Genomic DNA, 5,000 nt, shown 5'->3' with positions numbered 1-5,000 from the left:
TGTCACGCGACTAGTTAGCAGGCTAGAGTCTCGTTCGTTATCGGAATTAACCAGACAAATCGCTCCACCAACTAAGAACGGCCATGCACCACCACCCACCGAATCAAGAAAGAGCTATCAATCTGTCAATCCTTCCGGTGTCCGGGCCTGGTGAGGTTTCCCGTGTTGAGTCAAATTAAGCCGCAGGCTCCACTCCTGGTGGTGCCCTTCCGTCAATTCCTTTAAGTTTCAGCTTTGCAACCATACTTCCCCCGGAACCCAAAAGCTTTGGTTTCCCGGAGGCTGCCCGCCGAGTCATCGGAGGAACTGCGGCGGATCGCTGGCTGGCATCGTTTATGGTTAGAACTAGGGCGGTATCTGATCGCCTTCGAACCTCTAACTTTCGTTCTTGATTAATGAAAACATACTTGGCAAATGCTTTCGCTTCTGTTCGTCTTGCGACGATCCAAGAATTTCACCTCTAACGTCGCAATACGAATGCCCCCGCCTGTCCCTATTAATCATTACCTCGGGTTCCGAAAACCAACAAAATAGAACCGAGGTCCTATTCCATTATTCCATGCACACAGTATTCAGGCGGGCTTGCCTGCTTTAAGCACTCTAATTTGTTCAAAGTAAACGTGCCGGCCCACCGAGACACTCACTCAAGAGCACCCTGGTAGGATTGCAACGGGGTCCGCCTCGGGACGCACGAGCACGCACGAGGCGCGTCGCACGCCTTCGACTCGCCCCACCGGCAGGACGTCCCACGATACATGCCAGTTAAACACCGACGGGCGGTGAACCAACAGCGTGGGACACAAATCCAACTACGAGCTTTTTAACCGCAACAACTTTAATATACGCTATTGGAGCTGGAATTACCGCGGCTGCTGGCACCAGACTTGCCCTCCAATAGATACTCGTTAAAGGATTTAAAGTGTACTCATTCCGATTACGGGGCCTCGGATGAGTCCCGTATCGTTATTTTTCGTCACTACCTCCCCGTGCCGGGAGTGGGTAATTTGCGCGCCTGCTGCCTTCCTTGGATGTGGTAGCCGTTTCTCAGGCTCCCTCTCCGGAATCGAACCCTGATTCCCCGTTACCCGTTACAACCATGGTAGGCGCAGAACCTACCATCGACAGTTGATAAGGCAGACATTTGAAAGATGCGTCGCCGGTACGAGGACCGTGCGATCAGCCCAAAGTTATTCAGAGTCACCAAGGCAAACGGACCGGACGAGCCGACCGATTGGCTTTGATCTAATAAAAGCGTCCCTTCCATCTCTGGTCGGGACTCTGTTTGCATGTATTAGCTCTAGAATTACCACAGTTATCCAAGTAACGTGGGTACGATCTAAGGAACCATAACTGATTTAATGAGCCATTCGCGGTTTCACCTTAATGCAGCTTGTACTGAGACATGCATGGCTTAATCTTTGAGACAAGCATATGACTACTGGCAGGATCAACCAGGGAGCTGCGTCAACTAGAGCTGAGCAGCCGGCCGCCCGGGAGTGTGTCCCGGGAGCCCGCGCGAACACGCAAGCGTCCGCTCAATTATTCTGCAAACAGGAGGAGGCTGAGCTCCCCTGCACAATACACCTCGAAACCCTCTCAGGTCCCGGCGGCGCGCAGCGCCGTCCTAAGTACTTGGTCGGGTTCGAGAGAGGCGCAATCGCCCGGAGTTTGGCGAGTAGACGCTTTAGGTGCGACCACCCGTGCTCCCAACTGAGCTTGCCGCTGCCGACAGAGGCCCGGGAGCGTGCTGTCGTGGCATTGCCGGCGGGAGACAACACGCGCCACCTACGGTGGCCGGCAGCTCCAACGCCAGCGCCACAGAAGGACAAAAGCCCCACTTGGGTGCCGAAGCGAACTCTCCCAGCACAGCGCACGCGCCAACACGTCCGCACAGCTGCGATACAATCCACCTGCGAGAACCGCAGAGGCGACCGAGCAGCAGACGGCGTCGCGGCGCCGAGCGCCGGGCGGCGGCGCATCCTCAGCGCACACAGTCCTCAATCGGACCAGCACACTGCAGATGTCCACCGCGCTTCGCACCGGGCCCGCGAGGACCTACTTTGGCCGCACGGCGCCGCGTGCAGGGTGCGCCGGCGCGCAGCTGCGCCGCCTGCCGCCTCCGTCGGCCGGCGCGCCTGCCACTGGCCGCCCCCACCAGCCGGCTGTAGCGCGTGCGCCCACGCACCGCGCGGCCAGCACGCCGGGAGGCCCCCCCTCACCGGCCGGGGACGGTCCCACCCAGCCACCGCCGCGTATCGCTTCACACCCACATGCCATTCACGTTCGTGGGCATGGTGGGTATCGCTGAAACAACCGGTTGGTAGCTCAACCGATCGTCGCCATCACTGATTCACCTCTAGCGAGAACAACCGCACCACAACGGTTTACCAGTTCTTCATTTGCGTAACGTCACCAGCAAACGTAGACGTCCATCGCCATTTGCAAATTCAACGATTGTTGCATGCCTGTGTCAGGTGTCACGACACACTATGTCTGCCCACATACACGCAACAACATGTGCACGCTTCGCGAACACGTGGAAGGTGGCCCCCGTACGTATGCGATGTCCATTGCGCGAACGACTGTCAACCGGCCTCTGTCGCATGTCGCAGATGTGGAACGCAGTGCACCATGCTATCACGGTGTGTGAGAAGAGACGACTACGTCTGACAACACGCGCCACTACATCAACAGACGGCTCATGGTGATCGCCATCCACGGCATACCATACTGCAATCCAGCTCTTATAGGGAGACGACACGTAGCTGAGTGCACAATATTTGGACCGTATGGTTCGCCGTTGTTGGCGCAGTCGTGGTACGGTCACACATGTACCACGATGTATCATTCAGTACATGAGGACCAATGTGCAGTACAGTGTGTGATTTGGACGTACAACATCAGCGGACAGTTGACACAAGCCGTACCACAACGTAGGCTGTGCTTCGCCATGCGAATGCCAATGAACAACTGCGAAGGGCATTGAGCATGTACGTCCTGCTGCCGTCCGCATTACAGTGTATAGCTGCAAGGTGTTTAACATGAAGCGATACTCTGGGGACCGGGCAGTGCGAGTAGCAAACTATATTGCGGGGGTTGCAGTTAGGCAACACTACACTAATTTAACGCGTCGTATGACAATTACAGAGCAGGTTAAGGCCCAACGTGTGTTGGGTTAAGGCGCAACGTGGGTTGGGTTAAGGCGCAACGTGGGTTAGGTTAAGGCGCAACGTGGGTTGGGTTAAGGCGCAACGTGGGTTAGGTTAAGGCGCAACGTGGGTTAGGTTAAGGCGCAATATAGGTTAGGTTAAGGCGCAATATAGGTTAGGTTAAGGCGCAATATAGGTTAGGTTAAGGCGCAATATAGGTTAGGTTAAGGCGCAATATAGGTTAGGTTAAGGCGCAATATAGGTTAGGTTAAGGCGCAATATAGGTTAGGTTAAGGCGCAATATAGGTTAGGTTAAGGTACAATATGGGTTAGGTTAAGGCGCAATATAGGTTAGGTTAAGGTACAATATGGGTTAGGTTAAGGTACAATGTGGGTTAGGTTAAGGTACAATGTGGGTTAGGTTAAGGCGCAATATAGGTTAGGTTAAGGTACAATATGGGTTAGGTTAAGGTACAATGTGGGTTAGGTTAAGGTACAATGTGGGTTAGGTTAAGGTACAATATGGGTTAGGTTAAGGCGCAATATAGGTTAGGTTAAGGTACAATATGGGTTAGGTTAAGGCGCAATATAGGTTAGGTTAAGGTACAATATGGGTTAGGTTAAGGTACAATGTGGGTTAGGTTAAGGTACAATGTGGGTTAGGTTAAGGCGCAATATAGGTTAGGTTAAGGTACAATATGGGTTAGGTTAAGGTACAATGTGGGTTAGGTTAAGGTACAATGTGGGTTAGGTTAAGGTACAATGTGGGTTAGGTTAAGGTACAATGTGGGTTGGGTTAAGGTACAATGTGGGTTAGGTTAAGGTACACATTGTTGTAAGGAAAGGTGTATTGGGGGGGGGGGCGGCGGCGGCGGCGGCGGCCGGTTTGTTGATTGTGATTATAGTAAGTGGATGCCTGCGGCATCATCTGATTTGCCACGTCAGGATGCACCTTTGGCTCATGACAGGCGGCGCTCTGATTCCATGCTTGTGGCAGACCTGTGTCTTTCATTCCTGCCATTGTTTGTGTGCTGTGACAGGAGGCAGTATTGTGATGTTGGGTGTACCCCTGTGTAGGACATGTGTGGGTGTTGGTGGCTTAGCTGAGCAATGGTGGTTGTCGGAAGGGTGGGGTATTCTGTTTTGTGAGTGGACCTCCCGGTCTGGTTATGATAGTGTGGATTGTCTAATGTGGCGGAGAGGATGCACTGGGTGTTGTTCCATGCTGGTGCTTACATATTGTCTTTGTGCCTGTTACAGGCAGAGAGTAGTGCGTGATAAGAGTGTCTGGCTGACGTGTGGTTGTGATTGTGAGCAGAGTCTTTCAGCATGTATACGGACAGTTGTATACATTATCTGTATTTTGATGGCTCTATCTATTACTAATCAGCGCCGTGTATACGTTTCATCCGGTTCCAGTCGTTACTGTTGTATCTCTGTACATTAGTGACACGGCGAGGCCGCCATGTAGTTACTCGTCTCGGCAGCTTCCACCGGTGTATGGCAAATGATTATAAGGAATCAGTCTAGTCGTCAATACCGATAGTGTGACGTCACATGTCTGGGGTGGGGGACGCTGCGCCCTTCCGGTGGGTCATGGCCTAGGAAGACTCTTCCCACGCAGGGGGGCTTGGACTGTCATTGACTCTTCCGAGTAATATACTTGCCGTACGTTTTTGCGACTGCGAGTGCAACGCTCACCGGTACCGAAATGGATGGAGCGCCTCCTAGCTGCCGCTGAGCATCTGCATTCGTACAGAGAGCAACGCGATCGCGTCTGTAGCTCGTACGTGGTACAGCTCGCAGCTCATGTATATGGACAGCGGGAATGTCGCATATTGGACATAACTC

The 5,000-nt window shown here is 53.1% G+C and overlaps 1 non-coding gene across 1 annotated transcript in view; it reads right to left on the bottom strand.

Annotated features, from left to right (window-relative positions):
* LOC126433236 (small subunit ribosomal RNA) overlaps window positions 1-1,458 on the bottom strand; it is a 1,910-nt gene extending 452 nt beyond the window's left edge. Inside the window, exon 1 of the ribosomal RNA XR_007578347.1 lies at window positions 1-1,458. This exon is cut by the window's left edge and continues 452 nt beyond it. This is a non-coding gene — a ribosomal RNA (small subunit ribosomal RNA).
* Window positions 1,459-5,000: the final 3,542 nt, after the last annotated feature.

The sequence above is a fragment of the Schistocerca serialis genome, unplaced genomic scaffold, assembly GCF_023864345.2.
Source record: "Schistocerca serialis cubense isolate TAMUIC-IGC-003099 unplaced genomic scaffold, iqSchSeri2.2 HiC_scaffold_1162, whole genome shotgun sequence".
Lineage (NCBI taxonomy): Eukaryota > Metazoa > Arthropoda > Insecta > Orthoptera > Acrididae > Schistocerca > Schistocerca serialis.
The sequence above is the reverse complement of the archived record's forward strand: the minus strand, read 5'-3'. Positions and strand labels throughout refer to the sequence as shown.